At 41.0% G+C, this 20866-nt stretch overlaps 2 long non-coding RNA genes across 2 annotated transcripts; both read left to right on the top strand.

The window, feature by feature from the left end:
* The first annotated feature begins 11620 nt into the window (after positions 1-11620).
* Positions 11621-12839, top strand: LOC148315977 (uncharacterized). The gene is made up of 2 exons (XR_015840473.1): positions 11621-11944; positions 12478-12839. It is a non-coding gene; the product is annotated as an uncharacterized LOC148315977 (long non-coding RNA).
* Positions 12840-19350: 6511 nt separating this feature from the next.
* On the top strand, positions 19351-20569 carry LOC148315976 (uncharacterized). The gene is made up of 2 exons (XR_015840478.1): positions 19351-19674; positions 20208-20569. It is a non-coding gene; the product is annotated as an uncharacterized LOC148315976 (long non-coding RNA).
* The last annotated feature ends 297 nt before the right edge of the window (positions 20570-20866 follow it).

Raw genomic sequence — 20866 nt, 5'->3', positions numbered from 1 at the left:
TGAGTTGTATGGTTACAATGTGGACTGACAGTCAAGATAAATGTTCATGCGTTCTGTCGACATTGGGCTTTAAAAACCACAACAGGAAAAGAAAAGTTGTGCATAAAGCACGTCTAAAATAGTTATCTGTGAACGCAAAATTCACTTAACAGAAAATGACACAATTACAATTGGAAACTGCCTCGCCTTTATATCGACACAGCGCAGCTAAAAGGGAAAATGAACACACCCCCACACGCACACACACGCAGAAAATCAACTTGACAATTTGATCCTACGCCAGGGAAAAAGGTACCAGTAATTGAACGCACACATTGGGAGAACAAAGGTGCAAACATTGCTGAGGACAGGATCAGCAAATTGGCAGATGGCAAATCCTGGCTGCCTAATTCATTGATTGGAAAAGTAATAAGAGTGACACACGAGCATAACCATGTGTCAAGAGAGGGGTAGTATGATATGAAATTGGTCCCACATACAGACTTTTCAACAAAAAACTTTTTTTTAGACAGTGTTATTTGTTTGAGATGCAATATTGTTTGGTTGTAATTCATATGTTTTCAAAATGGATTAAGTTGTTTCCGACAACATATGTTGATGCTAAAACAGTTGGAAAAAGTGTTGTGTAATCAAATTGTCAGGTTCAATCACCTAAGCATTCACTGAACATAGGCTAAATGAATGGAAGGAAGACAAGAGTTGATCTTTTACTCGCGAGGAGAACGAACGGAGGTGTGCTCAGTTACATCTCCAAATTCGTTCTGGAGCACACTCCGCCGAGCCCTCTATTTTATTAGGGAAGTCCCTAACAATACAATGTATTTGCGCTAAGGGATGAAGGGGGGAGCACCAGCAGGAACATGTAAACATCTCAGACACAAGAGGAAAGACAGACATCAATGGCAGTCATCCACTGATTGAAAAGGCAGATATGCCCTTTTAGTGCTCTGGTACTAAAGTCTCAGTCCTTTTGTTTCAGAGGTGTGTCTCAGCACACCTCCTTTGATGTTGCAGACGTTGATCCAGTCTTCAGGCATCCGCTTCTCTGTGAAGTCTTCTCATCCATATGGTCAAACATGGGTCACGCTGTGGAACAATTCTTTTGCAATACTAATAGAGTAAAATATGGGATAAAATACATCTTCAACCTAACACAAATTATCCTGACATTTGGAATTTCAAGAAGTGAGTTGAAGTGAAAATTATGCATTTTGTGAATGATGTTGTAACAAGTGGGACAGTTGTTGCAAAATTGACTCAAAGCGTCATTGTGCATACAGTCTGCAGGACTTGTGGAACGCACTAATGGGACTGTTAAGGGCAGACTTATCAAGAATATGAGGGAAAAAAAGGAGACAATGACCAGACTGTGTTTCAATCACAGCAATGAGGATAGTGCCAGCCGAAGTTAGGACACTATCCCCTATCGACTCTCAGGTTCATCAGAACCACCAGCGACTGGCACATCAGTCCCAGTCCACATGGGAAACATGTTTTGACCAAAAAGAAAAAAAAAAAAAAAAAGACGCAATTACTGGCCAGTGTGTTCTGATCCACAGAGAAATCACGTCCGTGTGGGAGACCAACTCTTCTTCAAGGTGCTGAAACGACTTCGTTGGGACAAGTGAATGCTGAGATGGCCCTCGCCAGATGATTGCAGTGACCCCGACGGCAGCAAAGGTCGCGGGGCGTGGCAGCTGGATCCACCAGTTGCAGTACAAGCTTCTCCGGTTTCCAGCTAAAGGCCGAGCAACGCGAATCCCTCGAACAGGAGCCCACCTGAGTCACAATATCGGACCACACGCACATCGGAACCGCACAACCAGCCACAGATACGAATGTTGAAGCCACAGAACAAAAAGATTAGATATTGTTTGGAAATTAATGACGTACATAAAGAATTTTAGCCTTGATTGGAGAACATTACTGCATTTACATTTTTAATAAAATGAAACAATTATTGATGTTATGACCACTACGAAGAATTTGAAAGACAATATATCGGGATAATTATGGTTTTCATTTTTGTTATGTGTAGTCTGTTCATGTTGCATTATTCTTATGACAAAGATGATTATTAACTGCATGTTTGTTGCCCAAATGTACCATTACAACCTGATTGATGTTGAGAATGACGAATTCGAACTGGACAATGACAAACTCGAACTGGACACTGAAACCTAAATAACACATGGACCCTTTTGCCCCTGCCCCCACACATGCACACACATACACCACACACGAAGATCCGGGAGGTAAAGACGGCTGTCCCCTCCTACAACGAGGCAAGGGCCTCCATCAAGTCGCCGCAGAGACAAGCTCTGCGTGGAGACAAGCTCTGCGTGGAGACAGTTTTGTTATTTTTCACTAGGTATATTGAAGTTTTTTTATGTTTTATTCCCAAGTGACCAACATACCATGAGAATCTCGTTCCACGCCGGAAGGGAGGAGGGGAATTTTGTCCCTACTGAGGGTTTTCGCCCCTCCACGGATGACCACACTGTTGTATGATTTCATTATGATGATCTGTCTTAAAGCCGTAAGGACATGATTTAAACCCACAAACGGGGGAATGTGAGATGGGATGAGGATATGTAAATAGTTTGTGTATTTCTAATCATGTTTTTATACACTATTTGTATCAGTTATAATTGCGCACACACACACAGACACTCACATTATTGCTTTAGCACACACGCGCACAACTGGAACACACGCACACACTTTAGTTTCGAATTCCTGACTGACTACTGTGGTTGATTGCTTCCTGCCTGCCTGCTAGAATTTCAGACAGACCTCCATTGTCTGCTTAGGTTGCTGATAAAAGACCGAACGGGTGGTAGAGAGTGAGAGAGAGTGCGCGAGATTGAACTGGCAAGACGCCTGCTTCACCTCCTGACTTCCTCTCCCATTCGCGAATGGTCAAAAACAAAACTCTAACTGGTTTGGTCTGGATTTATGCCACCTTCAGTCTAAAAATGGCGTCAGGACGTTTTAAACCTGACAGTTGCCTTGAGATCTCCGAGCTCGAACTGCCCTATTCCCACCTTGATCACAAGCTCCCATGAACCACTTGGACAGGGTTGCCTGTGTCCTTCTCGTTGATGTCCTTTGTGGCTCCATTCCTTTTCAGTGCTCCTAAAACAAAAAAGACAAGAAGCCAACTTAGTAAAGCTATTTAATGATTGTGAAACCTTATGGGACATGCTGAAATGTCTTCACACCACAATCCCTTAAAAAAAAAAAAAAAAAAAAAAATATATTACCGTATAGAACATCAGAAAAAGGCAGGTCTCGGCGCTTGTTCTTGCTACGATGTCCAAAGAGATTGTACTTCAGAGACAGAGGATTTGTCATGATGAACGCCATCATTGTTCTGACACTATCGTCCAATCCACCAATACCTGCAACCATTATAACATGGGTGTCACTCGATCCAGATAATCATCACACACTTAAAAATATTTTGGCAGTTAAACTGGGTATGATAAACGTCACAGGAAAGGAATTGTCGATTAAGTGAACAGCTTCGGTAACGCCATATACACTCAAAGGGCAAGAGCCCAACATTCTACCAAAATGATTATGATTAGGGAGGTAACGATTCACTCAAGCCCCGATTCGATTTTTGATTTTCAGTTCTCGATTTCGATTCGATATTTTAATTGTTTTAAGTTGCTGCCACGTTTGTCTCTGTGCGCTCGTGTGATGCTGCAGCGATCCACAAACAAAATATGTCTATACGTCTTGTGCATTTTGAATGGAACCAAAAAACAATACACGATGCCAAATTGTACTATTATTATGAAACTGCCTATGAGTAGTAAAAGAAATACTTGTAAAAATATTTCACATTTTTAGAGCCCCAATACATTCTTTTAAATATAGAAGGGACTGAAATCATGTGAAAATTGAGTCTTTTTCTCAGTTTCCGACTTGGGGTGAACACATTCGGCTTATCATAGTTGCAGTTGACCATCTTGAACTCTGAAGTCTTTCAACTCGGCCTTCCGAATCAGGGTTTTAGAGGTGGGGCTATTTAGTGATACAGTAGGATGGTTTGATCTCTGTAGCTCCAGAATCAGGAATGTACTGGGACTGGGGTTCCTACTTGGGTTTAGGGTACCTAATTTTATATTTCAAGAAATTAAATAATTATTTATAATTTTGAAGATAATACATTAAAATTTCATCATTTTCATACCTGCATTAGATCCTGCAGTAGACTCACAGACTCAACACGTTGGACGTACTCAAGGACCTTCTGCAGCGCCTCTCTTGGTTAGGAAGCTTTTTCTCTGTGACAATCCATGGGGAGGTGTAGATGGTACTTCGTCATCACAGGCTTCAGACTCGTCACTTGAGAAAACATCCCTGCAATGGATGCATAGACACTTGGGCATGAATGTCATTTAACAACAAAAGCTAGAACAAAAAGCTTTGCATTTAAAAGAATACATCTGTGATGGGGAAGCCAGGTTAAAGTGTTAATTTTATAATTATGTAATTAGCTGCAGGTTAGTCTAGTGAAGGTGTAATCACTTCTATTTTGGAGCATAGCTTTTGCTCTGTCCAATCATTGCCTCACCTGCTGAAACCCACATTCGGGTATTTTACAAACCAAAAACTTAAATACCTGTACAGCTCTCATTTTTAACTTATTTTCTCTAACCTTTACCCACAAAATTTGAATATTCAAAATAAAAGTACACAAAGAAGTCACAATTTTTCCACATTAGTTACTTACGTAGTTCCTCTCAAATGCAGCTCAACACTGCATTGAATTAGAGCATGATAAGCCTACACACAAAACATACAAAGCACATTGTGGCATGATTCTGAATGAGCCAATCTAGCATTTCAACATCTGTTCAACTGTTGGAATTTTAACTATTATCTGACTCTATTAACCAACATTCATCCAACAATTATGCGCGCTCGTTTTGGACACTGCATTGAATTAGAGCTTGATAAACCCACACACAAAACATACAAAGCACATTGTGGCATGATTCTGAATGAGCCAATCTAGCATTTCAATATCTGTTCAACTTTCATCTTGAATTTCTATTATTTAAATAACAGGCAACATTCAACAGTTAATATGTTTTGCTTTACTTACCCAAATCAAACACATCACAAAAAAGCCTTAAATGAGCTAGTGGAGTAGATTGTATTAATTTGAGTGAAAGCTTAAGTCTTTTGGAGAATTTTGGAGAGAGATCGAGGGACACTGTGTTTAGCGTCGTAGGCCCAATGCTAACAATATGTAGCTCGTTGTAAAGGTCCTCATAAAAATAAATAAAACACACAACGCTTATCAGTATTATTAAAAGGGTGATTATAATGTACTTAAGTTTTCCCCAAAATAATTCGAGTACGTACGTTGTTGATATACCCTCTGTGTTCTCGTCACTTATCATTTTAGCATACTGTGTTTTAGCTAACGCACCAAGCAGTTTTCCAACACAGGCAACCTTGAAAAATTACAAAACACATTGTAAAGTAAGTCTAAAAAATGAGAGCCAGACATTTACCCAAGATTAATTAATTAATTCAATTATCGTTCGGGACTCACCGTGCTTTCAGCTCTTCTGCCGCACCTCAAAGACCGCGTAGCTTGCATTCGCTCCTTTTCTCACAGTTTGAATATGCTGCCTTCAAAAGAATCTGTAATTTTGACAACTCCAACTTGAATCTACAAAAATCAAGCAATAAGGTAGAAATAACTTCAAATATACTTTGAATAAAGATCTTTCACAGCATACAGAATTAATAAAATAACATTAATTAATAATGTTGATTTTGTTTATTAAAAAAAAAGTAACTGTGTTGACTGTTGGATGTGGCTGACAATGCTGGACCTGCCTTGTCAAATAGTTCATAGATGACAATCTTAGCTGTCTGGAATATTATAAAATGTTATCTTGTCCCTTAAGGGTTATTAAGTCACAGTTGGGGGTACATGTAAATTCACAAAATATAACGTCCAGCCTTGTTAAATTTAGCATAGATAAATACATGAATTTAATTTTAATTTTAATAAATCAATCAATCCTCTGTACTGCTTCTTGTCCTCACAAGGGTCCCCGGGAGTGCTGGAGCCTATCCCAGCTGTCTTCGGGCAGTCGACAGGGTACACCCTGAACTGGTTGCCAGTCAATCGCAGGGCACACAGAGACAAGCAACCATCCGCTCTCACACTCAGACCTTGGACCAGTGACCAATCAACCTATCATGAATGTTTTTGGAAAGTGGGAGGAAACCGGCGAAAACCCTAGCAGGCACAGGGAGAACCTTGCACTTCTGTACTGTGATGCGGACTTGCTAACCAGTCCGCCACCGTGCCGCTTGTTCTAAAGAGTCCCAGAAAATAAAAACACCCGTCCCTTAGTCAAAAGCGGAAAAAGTCCAACAACAACCCGACCATAATTTGCATTGTTCCATAAGTTAAATCAATGTCAAACCTAATAAAAGCTGACTTCTGGTCCTCAAAAATCCTACACTTATTTTAGTCCTTTCACAATCTCGCAGCATAGGCTCCATGGCCATGTCTCTATCGTTTTGGCATCCATTGAATAGTTCTACTGAGAATAGTCTTCGGGTGGTTACTATTAGCATAGCATGCATTAAATATCAAAAAGGCTCCAGAACAAATTTTCAAACCCATGCCCGCTTAGCTCATCTATAACCCATACAGGACCCAGACATGGTTGACCAGCTCTAACCTATGCCCACTTATCCCACACATAACCCAAACAGGACCGATAAATGGTGACCACTTCTAACCCATGCCCACTTAGCCCACACATAACCCAAATAGGACCCAGACATGGTTGACCAGCTCTAACCCATGCCCACTTGGCCCATATACAGCCCATATGAGACCCTCACATGGTTGACCAGTTCTAACCCATGCCCACTTAGCCCACACATAACCCAAATAGGACCTATAAATGGTTTCAGTAGTAGATTCAGTAGTTTTTATCATTACAGCATTTTCCCCTCTGTATAATGGACAGACATTAGGAGTGTTTCCTTACACTTAGATACGTTTATACTGTGTATATTTGCATGCTTTTTATGAATGTCTGCTGCTAATGTTATACATTAACGGCTACATTACGCCGCCGACTCTGTGTGAGCTATATCTTTGCTGCTGTAACACCTCAAATTTCCCCATTGTGGGACTAATAAAGGACATCTTTATCTTTATCTTTACCAGTTCTAACCCATGCCCACTTAGCCCATACACAACCCGTATTGCACCCACAACATTTGCCCAGTTTAAGCCCATGCCCACCAATCCCAGATGGCGCCCACATGGAACCCTGTACCATTGCCCACTTCTAGCCCATTCCCACTTGGTACCCAGGAATCCCGCATTTACCCCATTTGGGGCCCAGTTGGACATGTTGGCTGGGTACAGTACTTTTATTCTTGCAGTATTTTTATCATTGCAGTATTTTCAATCATTCAGTATTTTTTTTTATCATTGCAGCGTTTTTATTTATTTCCCCTCTGAACCATAGACAGGCATTAGGAGTGTTTCCTTACACTTGTATATGTTGTGGGCTGTAAGTGTGTATATACATGGGGATCTGTGTATATACGTATATACTGTGTATATTTGCATGCTTTTTATGAATGCCTGCTGCCAATGTTATACATTAACGGCTACATTACGTCGGTGCCACTGTGTGATGTATATCTTTGCTGCCGTAACACTGCAAATGTCCCCGTTATGGGACAATTAAAAGACATCTTTATCTTTAGAAATTGAAGATTCACTTGCGAGGCCATTTTCAACACGGACCTTTCAAGAGAAGCTATATCGTCCAACACTCGGTCAGTGCTGTCTAAGTGCTTTTCTGTATATTGTTTGTCCACCCGTGGTGTCATAAATTATGGTATTATGAGGGGGATTTATTCAAGTAGGACGAAGTAGGACTTCATTGAAGGCCCAGGTGTGAAATGCATGGCCCTCCACTGGTTCAAATAATATCTAAAACTAAATTACCAGTTACATGTGCAATTTCAATATTCAACAATTATCTCAACAAAAAAGGACAATCTGAATTTTTTTTAAATGCACAATAAAACAGAAAAGCCATTTCCGGGTATTTTACAATTCAGTCTTCATTGGGGAAAAAACATTCAACAATTTGCTTTTCTTATTTAATACATAGTTCAGCACAGCAGGTGGCGGACAAGCACCTTAAAATGTCATTCGCCTACACAAGGAAGAAGAACATGCCCGAGGCGCTCCCGTGTCCTCGTCTTTCGGTCAACCTGAGAATAATGTTCTTGAGGATTAAAGTTTATAAATGTAAGTATGATGTGATTTTTTATTTTATTTTATGTTGTTGAACAGTGTTTTTGTTTATTTTATAATTTCGTCATTAAAAGGCTGTGGCGGTTGGAGAGTCAGCTTCGTGTTAGGGCGTGTTAAAGATCCCGATACCCACACTACACCCTCATTGAAGTATATACGAGTAAAATTATTCGAGCGCGCAGCCAAAGTATATTGTCCACAATTATTTGCGGACTTAACCAAAATCCCATTGAACTGGCGATGTTCGGTGGAATTCTTGTGCCCATGCTGAAAAAAATTCTCTTCAAATGTACATATCGAATTATGACATTATGATAAACAGTTGCATGTGTGCAATTTCGGTCACTCTTTTAAAGTCACCTACGTGTTTTGTCCGAGTGCAGCTAGCGTACTTAGCGACCTTGTGTGCATGCGCCGCAGATTGTGGGAGCGCCTCAAATAGTACAAATGAAGCTATAGCTTGTTCCGGTGGGTCCCAAGCCAGGGTTTTTTCCTAACTACCACATTACTTAAGTTTTAATATCACTCTCAACGTCAAAATTGTTACAAATAAATACATAATGATAACGTGCCGCCAAGCTCGATGACATAGGAGGCGGAAGTTGGTGTCGTCACACGCATTGTCCCAATTTTGCAATATCGGTACGCTTGGAACCTGTGCTCTGCAACACCCCATGTACACGTCAACGAGGAACGTATGGTGTAGAGTGTTTATTGCGATTGGGCCATTCTTTGTCACGGTCTTCTCTCTGACAAATTGGCATATTTAGCAGCCAAAATATAATGAGCCGTTGCTGTGATAGTAGTTGCAGCCCAAGGTTATTTTAGTAAACGAAAATGAACTCAAAACTTGAATAGAAAAAAATAAAATTCGATAATGAAAAAAATACAGTGAACCCTCGGTTATCGCGGTTAATGGGGACCGAGACCACCCGCGAAAACTGAAAATCCGCGAAGTAGTGGCGCACCTTCAAAAATGCTTAAAAAAAAAAGTGCGAAGTAGTGGTGCACCTTCAAAAATGTTTAAAAAAAAAAATTAATAAATATATATATATATATATATATATATATATATATATATATATATATATATATACACGGGTAGAGAGAGAGAGAGTGAAATTCATGCTATAACAAAAAAAAAAAAATTATTATTAAAACTTATTTTTTTATTCCCCAGCCATTATTTTTGTATTTATTCAATTACTTCTTTTTGTATTTTTTTAATTGCTTCGACCTTTACCTGCTGGTACGCCGTCCGGTGTGCCCTGTGAAATGAAAGGTGGCATTCTTCATTTATTTTTTTTATTCATTTATTCATTCATAACTGACAGCCTCGCGCTCCGCTCGTGCTCGGGCGGAAGAGGTGCTCCTCTTCGGCTTAATTGTCATGCACGCCGGACCTGCTCCCCCGAAGCGTGTCTCCGTTCGATTGAACTCGGTTTCATTTCGCCCCGCCCGTGCCCGGGGAAGGTGCTCCTATTCGGCTTAACTGTGACACACGCCCGCCCTCCTCCTCCGGAGCTTCCATTCGGTTAAACTTAGGGGCCGCTTGACACCGCCCGTGCCCGGGGAAGGTGCTCCTCTTCGGCTTAACTGCCACGCACGCCGGCCGGCCTCCTCCGGAGCTCTCGTACGCTCCCGAACAGAGCGAAATGTCGCCCCGCTAGTGCCCGGGCGGAAGTTGTTCCTCTTCGGCTTAACTGCCACGCACGCTGGCCGGAGCTCTGGTACGGTCCGAACCGCGCGAAACGTCGCCCCAAATCGTGCCCGGGGGAACGTGCTCTTCTTCGTCCACTCTCCTCTTCGCCCACGCTCTTCTTCGGCGCATGCCGGCCGTCTAACAGCTCCAGCGCCCCGTCGTGCCGCTCGGCGAAACTACAATGCCCCCGAATATTTTTTAGACCCGCGAAGCACTGAACCCGCGAAAGGTGAACCGCGAAGTAGCGAGGGTTCACTGTAAAATGAAAATGCTCTTTCAAAAATTAAAACTATCTAAAACTAGTGATGGCAAAATGAAGCCCCATAAAGCAGCCAAGCCCTGCAGGGAAATACTTCACACACGAATGGGCTTCGAGATGCTTCATTTTTCTTGACTACGCCATCCCGTGGACAGAAAAATGTATAACATGCTTGGTGCATGCAATAAAATGGTGAGCTGTAAATCATGCTCTGCTTACCAAACTATATGTATTTGAAGAGTGATTTTAATTGTTCTGTTTTACTTTGTCTTCTCACTTCTCCAATATTCAGACAGCTCCGCCGAGACCAACGTTTCACCCCCACACTGATATAAAATGGACCCAACCGTTTGGGTCTCTTTCCAAATTTGGTACCAAAGCCTCCCCCACAGTGCGGCAGCTATCTTGAATTGGCCCGTTCCCAGAGAGTTTTACTTCATTCAGTGTCATTCAGTATTATTCAAAATCTTTCAGTGTCATTCCAAATCATTCAATGTCATTCACGATCTTTCCACATCCTTCCACCTTCCATCGTTCAGTGTCATTCCACATTCTCTTTGATATATAACATAACATAACAATAACATAATCCTGGGTCAGCAGACACCTAATTAATGTGTTAATACATGATACATTTTTATATAAGCAACACTTATGATTGTAACGTATTTTTAATTCTTTCTAGGCGGGAACTGTCCGAACAAAAAATTCATGCAATTTGTAATTAGACACTTTGTCATACAAAAAGTCACTCAGGGCAAGAGAAAAAAAATTGTCACTTGCCCAAGTTGGGCAAGTAATTTGGCCACTCGGGCAAGGCAAATTTTAGTGGCACTTGCCCTATGGGGAAGCAGTTTTTAAAGTTAACTTCGAACCCTGTGATGGTGTCTTGTGACCAGTCTTTATCAGCTGATGTTCCATGAAGGCGTGCCTTACCTGTCACAAGAATGAAGGCAAGTCACGCCCCCCGCTGTCCGTTCACTCCGCCAAGATGCTGCTCCAGGTGGTAGAGAGGATGAAGGCTCCCTTGTCTCTGTTCATGGTTTTTATGCCTCGCTTGCAGATCTCAATTGCTTCTTTGATCCAGCGCTGTAGTTTGTTCTCTCCGGTGCGGATGACCCTGCCCTTCCCCCAGTCCATGATGTGGTTTTCCCTTTTGCAGTGGTCAGTGATTGCTGATTTGTAATGTTCATGTTGTGCTTGTTCTTTTACTGCTCTGATTTTTTAATTTTTTTGACAGGTAAGTCACATGTAACCCAGTAGAGAAAACGCCATTTTATTTTGAAAAAACATTATTGTGTTAAGAGGAAGTGTATATCTCTCGTCTACTTGATTTCCTGTTTGGTGTGTCATTCATCTGATTATGACTTTCTGATTCGTCAAAGTCAAGTTGTCCCGCCTTCTCGAGACGCTATCTCGAGATTAGCTGTGTATATCGTTCTTTTCCGCTTGGATGCCCAACTGAAAGGTTGCGTGACGATATCTAATGCTAATGTGCCGTTCGGTGAGTGAAATACTTAGTGAAGTTGATATAAATGTGACCAATAATAAAATGTTAATTGGGAAATGTTTTATCTTAAGTGTGGATACCAGTGAGAACTGAGGGTCTGTGACAAATCGACCGTGTTCGTACTTGAACGTCGTCTTGGTGAGTCGCCATGCACTTGCTATGGACTGTCGTAAAAACGTTTATGTGAGGCTAACGCTAAGCTAACATTAAGCTAATGCTAATCGCGAGTAGAAATGTACTGCTTGTTTACAGTGAAAGAGTTGATTTTACTTGTTTTAAGGTCTTTCTAAAGCAAGGTTTATGTTGACAAACAAATGTATAACTGCTCATTTTGATGTAATATGAGTTAAAAGTGAAATGTTGAATTGACTCAGTTATGTTTGTTATACAATTATTTCTTTATTGAAGTGATTGATATGTAAACCATAAAACATGGTTATTGAGAAATTTGACATATTGAGAAATGTGTTTATTGTTAGCTCATGAGTTCATTTCATGTGTTACAATGACAATTTGGAAAACATGCATGTAAATTAATAACTGTTATAAATGTGATATTTAGATGCAGTATTTATGATAATTGAAAACTATAGAGCTATAGCGACTGATGATACTGGAAACTGATAATGGACTTATTAGCTGCATACAATAATTTCATGATTGTTATGCAGGCTGGGTTTTTTGTCTTGGCATTAAACCAAGATCCGAAACTGAATGGATTCTCCTTTGATGGAGATGGCGAGCCTGAGCCCAGAACCACATCTGCGATAAAGGAACCACAGTCTTCACCAACTTCTTTGTGAACATCACGTGGTAACACACCTAATTACCACCACGACAAGACTTTTTTCCCCAAGACTACCGGAAGGAACATTGACTGACTTAAACAAAATATTACTGAGCTCAGTAGGACTTTGGGATTATTATTTCTAATTTTTGGGATTTGTGATTTATTTTATGTATATGATGCCGGCTGTGAATTTGTAAATAATTGTTTTGTTTTCCATGTTAATACAGTTATTGTTGTTGCTCATTTCTGCCTCCAGCTATTTCATTCACACACCTATCAATTATCACTATTGTAGCCTTCGAGAATCTAGAGTCTGGTCCAATTTATTAAATATCAAACTAACACTATCTTTAAGTAATCGGGGGTTACAGTAAGTTTTGGCGAGCCAGCCAGGAGTATTTTCTCGTAATACATAAGCTCGAATATATTTCCAAATGGATATTATTGAACAGCAATCTGTTAAAATTCCAAACTCGGTGATTGTCATTGGAATAGCTGGAGATGAGCAATGTGATGAGGTGGTGGAATTCCTTAAACAATATGGGTCAATTGCAAGAGCCATAAAAGTAGATGATGTTAATTCCAAGTATTGCGGTAGCGTAATTGTGGAATACAACTCAGGAGCCGCTGTCGACTCTATTGATCCTTTGCCATTGATACATGTATCGGACAGCGGGGTTAGCTCGAAGATACAGTCTCTTGCGAGTGTTTATACACAAAGTATTGGGAAAAACACAACGAAAGCATATCTTAGTGATATTCAAAACCTTGCCAAGATGAGTGGTAGAGACTATGCAGAAGTCCTGAAAGACATGATGTCAGAGATAAACGATTCAATTAGAGATCTTCCAGAACCATTCGAACAAAATTATTTACCTGACAATCCGCCTGTAACTCTGTCAGTAGAACCACAGCCCTCGGTAGTTGAGAGTAACATTGGAGGTGCACGCCAGACCGTTACTAACCGATCACTTTGCAAGCCAACAATTTCAGAACAAGATTTAAATCCCCCAGAAGTTCAACGTGTTGTAGTTGAACACATAGTAAAAAGAGATGACTTTTCAGGGCCACAATTCTCACAGAAGCTGAGAGCTTTTTCAGGAAAGGATCCTCGTCCTAATTATGAGCCAGATTATGATACTTGGCGCTCTAGTGTAGAACTAGTCATGACTGATCCATCAGTGTCGCAACAGCAACAGACCCGGAAAATCATTGAGAGTCTTCTACCCCCTGCTGCTGATGTCATAAAGCACCTGAACCTCAACAGCTCACCTGCTGAATACCTCCAGTTGTTGGATTCAGCATTCGGAACAGTACAAGATGGAGGAGAACTATTCGCTAAGTTTCTTGACACATATCAAGATACGGGAGAGAAACCATCCTCATATTTGCAACGCCTACAAGGAGCTTTGACGCTCACTGTAAAACGGGGTGGTGCCGCTAGCGATGATTTTGAAAGACTGCTACTCACACAGTTTTGTCGAGGTTGTTGGGATAATTCCCTTTTAATAGACCTCCAGTTAAAACAAAAGAGAACAAATCCCCCAACGTTTGCTGACCTATTGTTCTTGTTGCGCACCGAAGAAGATCAACATGCTACCAAAACTATGCGAATGAGACAGCATCTGGGAAGTGCAAAGCAAAAGGTGACTTCTTATGTGCAAATAGCCGAACCCGTCACTGAAAATGATAGCAACATTGCTACTCTGAATTCAATTACAAAAGAACTTTCAAGCCAAGTTGCAGAAATCCAGAGTCAGCTGGTGAAGCTAACTGCCAAAACACAGAAAAGAAAATCTCGAAATGCAAAGAATGTACCCGAACCGAAACAAGAGAAACTAAAACTGAAAGTGAATACAAAAGAACCCATTGGACAAACCAACAATACTCAAACGAAAGCACCTAAACCGTGGTATTGTTTCCAATGTGGTGAAGATGGCCACATAAAGCCAACCTGTGAAAATGAACCAAATGCCGCTTTAGTGGCAGAGAAGCGGAAAATTTTTAAAGAAAACCAAAGGAAGTGGGAAGCTGAAAATCCTTCAGCTGCTACTGCACATTTAAACTAAGTACAGTCTCTGTTGAGGGGCAAATGGAGACTGTTGCCAGACAATCACGTCCCACGAAAGAAAAGCACAACGCTAACCTTAAACAGTCTTTGGCTAAGCAGCAAAAATGCAGCTTGCCAAAAGGCCTAGTTGGTTCAAAATGTACCGCTACTGTTAGCATTTCAGGTGTTAATGTTAACTGTCTTCTTGATTCTGGATCACAAGTGACCACAGTCACAGAGTCGTTTTTCAAACAGAACCTTCCAGAACAAACCCTTTATCCACTCTATGACCTTTTAGAGGTAGAGGGCGCTGCAGGACAGCCTGTACCTTATTTAGGTTACATAGAAATGACTGTTACCTTTCCAAAAGATATTTTAGGGACAGTGATTGATATACCAACGTTAGCTCTAGTTGTTCCGGATATACACCCAAATAGTCAGACACCATTGTTAGTTGGAATGAATGTTCTTGATGTTCTTTATGAGATTTATTTAGACGTCAAGACTATTGAGCACCTACCTGTTCCTTATGGGTTCAGAGCACTTCTGAAGACTCTTGAAATCAGACACATACAACACAAAGATGGCAACATTGGGTTTGTCACCCTGGCAGGAAAAACAACTGCTGTTGTCCCAGCTGGTCGCTGTGTCGTCCTGGAGGGATCTGCTAATGTTCACTGCACATCAGTTGATTCATGCGCTATAATTGAACATCCAACTCAATCTTCCCTACCAGGTGGCCTTTGTGTGAAGAGTTGTCTGATAACTCTTTCTTCCCGAGCTCCATACAAAGTTCCTGTTGTGATCACCAACGAGACAGACCAAGATGTGACTATTCCATCTACCTGCGTGATCGGAGAGCTTGGAGCGTTCCGTTGTGTTGTCTCGCAGCATAATGTCACAAATTCGACAGAGCCACCCATGAACAAAGAGGCGTCTCTGACTTTCAACTTTGGAGATTCCCCAATACCCCAGAATTGGAAGGAGAGAATAACCAAACAACTCTCTGATATTCCAGAGGTATTTACTCACCATGACCTTGATTTTGGGTGTACTAGTAAAGTGAAACACTCCATCAAACTTCTTGATCCAACTCCCTTTAAGCATCGTGCACGCCCCATTCACCCCCAAGATCTGGAAGCAGTCCGTAAACACCTTCAAGAACTGCTTTCTGCCGGTGTGATAAGAGAGTCACAGTCACCCTACTCCTCTCCGATTGTTGTGGTGAGGAAGCGGAACAATGACGTCCGTCTATGTATAGACTTCCGCAAACTTAACTTGCAAACAGTTAAGGACTCATATGCTCTTCCAAACCTGGAGGAGACCTTCTCAGCGCTTTCGGGATCCAAATGGTTTACAGTCCTTGATCTCAAATCTGGTTATTACCAGATTGAAGTTGAAGAAGCAGACAAAGAGAAAACCGCATTTGTCACTCCACTTGGGTTCTGGGAATTTAACCGGATGCCCCAAGGTGTAACCAACGCACCAAGCACCTTTCAACGATTAATGGAACGTTGTGTTGGTGACATGAACTTGAAGGAAGTACTTGTATTTTTGGATGATTTAATCATCTTTTCAAGTACTCTTGAGGAACATGAACGACGTCTCATGCGAGTACTTCAACGTCTGAAAGAGTATGGACTGAAATTATCATCCGAAAAATGCAAATTTTGCCAAACAACAGTGCGTTACCTTGGTCATGTAATCTCAGAGAATGGTGTTGAAACAGATCCCGAGAAGATTCAGGCCTTAAAAACCTGGCCAAGACCCACAAACCTCAAAGAGTTGAGGTCCTTTTTAGGATTTTCTGGCTACTATAGACGTTTCATAAAGGGATACTCATCTATAGTGCGCCCACTTAATGACCTGACACGAGGATACCCACCATTCAGCAAAAAGTCCAAAGAAAAAGAATCAAATCATACCTATTATGATCCCAAACTGCCATTTGCCAGCCGATGGACACCTGACTGTCAAAGAGCTTTTGATTCCATCATTGAAAAGCTAACAACAACCCCGATCTTAGGTTTTGCAGACCCAAAGCTACCTTATTTGCTTCATACCGACGCCAGTACGACAGGCTTAGGAGCAGCACTCTATCAAGAGCAGGAAGGTCGGCTTCGGGCCATAGCATTTGCCAGTCGAGGGTTGTCCAGAAGTGAAGCACGCTATCCAGCTCATAAGTTAGAGTTTTTAGCGCTCAAGTGGTCAGTGACAGAAAAGTTTCACGATTATTTGTATGGTGGTAACTTTACTGTGGTGACGGATAGTAATCCACTCACATATATATTAACCTCTGCTAAATTAGATGCAACGGGATACAGATGGCTTGCTGCTTTGTCAAACTACAACTTTAAACTGCAGTATAGAGCAGGCAAACAGAATTGTGATGCTGATGGACTTTCCCGACGTCCTCATGGAGATCTTGTCAATGATGCACAGTCAAGGAAAGAGCAAGAACGAGTGAGCCAGTTTGTCGAACGTCATTTAGCCGACAACGACATGTCAGAGCTTGTTGATACAGAAGTTATGCAAGCAATTTGTCAGAACCATCTCATTAAAGCCAAGAACCCCAATAACTACGGTGATGTCACACTTGTGGAGACATTTACCATCTCAGCAAGTGCAATCCCTGACGCCTACAGTTCTGAAGAATTACATGGTCTGCCAACACTTCCTGCTTTGTCCACCTCTGAAATTAAAGACCGACAAAGAGCTGATTCAACGATCAGTCAAGTGATTGCGCAGATCGAATTTGGTCAAACACCCCCTCCAACCTCCCGGAGGGAATTACCGGATCTTCCTCTCTTACTCAGAGAACTAAATAAATTGGAATTGCATGATGACGTGTTATACAGAAAACGACGAGATGGAGACCAAGTGACTTATCAACTTGTTCTTCCTGAAGAACTCAGATCATCTGCACTTCAGAGTTTACACAATGATATGGGCCACTTGGGTATTGACAGAACCCTTGATCTGATCAGAAGCCGATTCTATTGGCCTCGGATGGCAACAGATGTTGAGCACAAAATAAAAACATGTGATCGCTGTATCCGTAGAAAAAGTCCTCCTGAAAGAGCAGCTCCATTGGTCAACATCGCCACCATGCGACCGTTAGAGTTGGTTTGCATGGATTTCCTCAGTCTAGAGCCGGACAGCAGTAACACAAGCAACATTCTTGTGATGACAGATCATTTTACTAAATTTGCCCTTGCAGTGCCCACACCAAATCAAAAGTCCAAAACCGTCGCCAAGTGCTTGTGGGACCAGTTTATCGTTCACTATGGCATACCTGAACGTCTTCATAGTGATCAGGGTCCTGATTTTGAGGCAAAACTTATCAAAGAATTGTGTGAAATTTCTGGCATAAAGAAGATACGGACTACTCCGTACCACCCACGGGGTAATCCCGTTGAAAGATTTAATCGAACGTTACTCAGTATGCTGGGAACTCTTGAAGACAAACAAAAATCCCATTGGAAAGAGTATGTTATGCCCTTGGTGCACGCATACAATTGCACGCGCAATGATGTGACAGGATATAGTCCATATGAATTGATGTTTGGTAGGAAACCCAGATTGCCAGTCGATCTTGCATTTGGACTACCCTTGAACAAAGATCAGAAGATATCCCATTCACAATACATTCAAAGTCTCAAAACACGACTGGAAGAAAGTTACAAGATAGCTTCAAGAAATGCACAAAAAGTAGCAGATAAAAACAAGGCCAGATTTGATCGTAAAATCTCTGTCTCTGAACTTGAAATCGGGGACAGGGTTTTGGTGAGGAACGTGCGACTGCGTGGTAAGCATAAGCTTGCAGATAAATGGGAAACTGACATTCATGTTGTTGTGAAACGAGCAGGGAACTTACCGGTATACACAGTCAAACCAGAGTCGAAGCAAGGTCTTTTACGAACCCTACACAGAGACCTTTTGCTTCCGTGCAGTTTCCTTCCTGTTGCCACAGCAGACCGACCTGAACCGACACCCGTTAGTCGTCCAAAAACCCGCCTAACGACTGCAACAGAAATTCCTGATGCTGATGAATCTGATCAACCTGACAACGATGTTATGATTCCATGGATTGATGATTCCCAATGCCAGGAGATTGCCAGATTTACCACTGTGCGTGACTATACGACAACCCCAGATGCAACAAAATCCTTGGATACAACACCAACATTGGACAGAAACTTTACTGAAAACATTGGAACTGAGAACCTGGATAACGGAAATGGAGATGGGGATGAACCTTTGGAAAATGTTCCAGATGCTATCAACAGTGAAGTTGAAAGTGGAAATTCCCCTCTGACTCCTGACATACCTGAGGAATCCAAATCACCTGCAAGTACTCCTGAGGATTCAGTTGAGGAACAAACTATTGACTTATCCAAGAAACTGGACTATGATGATCCTGTGACCACTCAACCATTGAGGCGATCAGAGAGAGATAGAAGACCGCCAATGAGATTAGACTATCCTAATTTAGGGAATCCCCTAGTGACAGTTGTAAAGTCTTTATTTCACGGTTTAACTTCTGCTTTCACCGACTCTCTAAATAATCCAAATGAACAACATTTGCGAAACATGCATCGGGACATGCATGGTATTTTACAGGGGAGTGTGTAACCCAGTAGAGAAAACGCCATTTTATTTTGAAAAAACATTATTGTGTTAAGAGGAAGTGTATATCTCTCGTCTACTTGATTTCCTGTTTGGTGTGTCATTCATCTGATTATGACTTTCTGATTCGTCAAAGTCAAGTTGTCCCGCCTTCTCGAGACGCTATCTCGAGATTAGCTGTGTATATCGTTCTTTTCCGCTTGGATGCCCAACTGAAAGGTTGCGTGACGATATCTAATGCTAATGTGCCGTTCGGTGAGTGAAATACTTAGTGAAGTTGATATAAATGTGACCAATAATAAAATGTTAATTGGGAAATGTTTTATCTTAAGTGTGGATACCAGTGAGAACTGAGGGTCTGTGACAAATCGACCGTGTTCGTACTTGAACGTCGTCTTGGTGAGTCGCCATGCACTTGCTATGGACTGTCGTAAAAACGTTTATGTGAGGCTAACGCTAAGCTAACATTAAGCTAATGCTAATCGCGAGTAGAAATGTACTGCTTGTTTACAGTGAAAGAGTTGATTTTACTTGTTTTAAGGTCTTTCTAAAGCAAGGTTTATGTTGACAAACAAATGTATAACTGCTCATTTTGATGTAATATGAGTTAAAAGTGAAATGTTGAATTGACTCAGTTATGTTTGTTATACAATTATTTCTTTATTGAAGTGATTGATATGTAAACCATAAAACATGGTTATTGAGAAATTTGACATATTGAGAAATGTGTTTATTGTTAGCTCATGAGTTCATTTCATGTGTTACAATGACAATTTGGAAAACATGCATGTAAATTAATAACTGTTATAAATGTGATATTTAGATGCAGTATTTATGATAATTGAAAACTATAGAGCTATAGCGACTGATGATACTGGAAACTGATAATGGACTTATTAGCTGCATACAATAATTTCATGATTGTTATGCAGGCTGGGTTTTTTGTCTTGGCATTAAACCAAGATCCGAAACTGAATGGATTCTCCTTTGATGGAGATGGCGAGCCTGAGCCCAGAACCACATCTGCGATAAAGGAACCACAGTCTTCACCAACTTCTTTGTGAACATCACGTGGTAACACACCTAATTACCACCACGACAAGACTTTTTTCCCCAAGACTACCGGAAGGAACATTGACTGACTTAAACAAAATATTACTGAGCTCAGTAGGACTTTGGGATTATTATTTCTAATTTTTGGGATTTGTGATTTATTTTATGTATATGATGCCGGCTGTGAATTTGTAAATAATTGTTTTGTTTTCCATGTTAATACAGTTATTGTTGTTGCTCATTTCTGCCTCCAGCTATTTCATTCACACACCTATCAATTATCACTATTGTAGCCTTCGAGAATCTAGAGTCTGGTCCAATTTATTAAATATCAAACTAACACTATCTTTAAGTAATCGGGGGTTACACACACCCTCATGGAACATCAGCTGATAAAGACGGGTCTCAAGACACCATCATGCGACACTCTGAAGAAGGCGAAAGACTCGCCGAAACATGTCAGGTAAAAAATTAACCTAAAACATAATTGTCTGCTTTTAATGAATCAGTCAAATATCAATAATAAGAAGACAAAATG

This window comes from Idiotropiscis lumnitzeri, unplaced genomic scaffold, assembly GCF_059441095.1.
Source record: "Idiotropiscis lumnitzeri isolate Australia: NSW breed Sydney's pygmy pipehorse unplaced genomic scaffold, RoL_Ilum_1.0 HiC_scaffold_27, whole genome shotgun sequence".
In the NCBI taxonomy this organism is placed as follows: Eukaryota; Metazoa; Chordata; class Actinopteri; order Syngnathiformes; family Syngnathidae; genus Idiotropiscis; species Idiotropiscis lumnitzeri.
The sequence above is the reverse complement of the archived record's forward strand: the minus strand, read 5'-3'. Positions and strand labels throughout refer to the sequence as shown.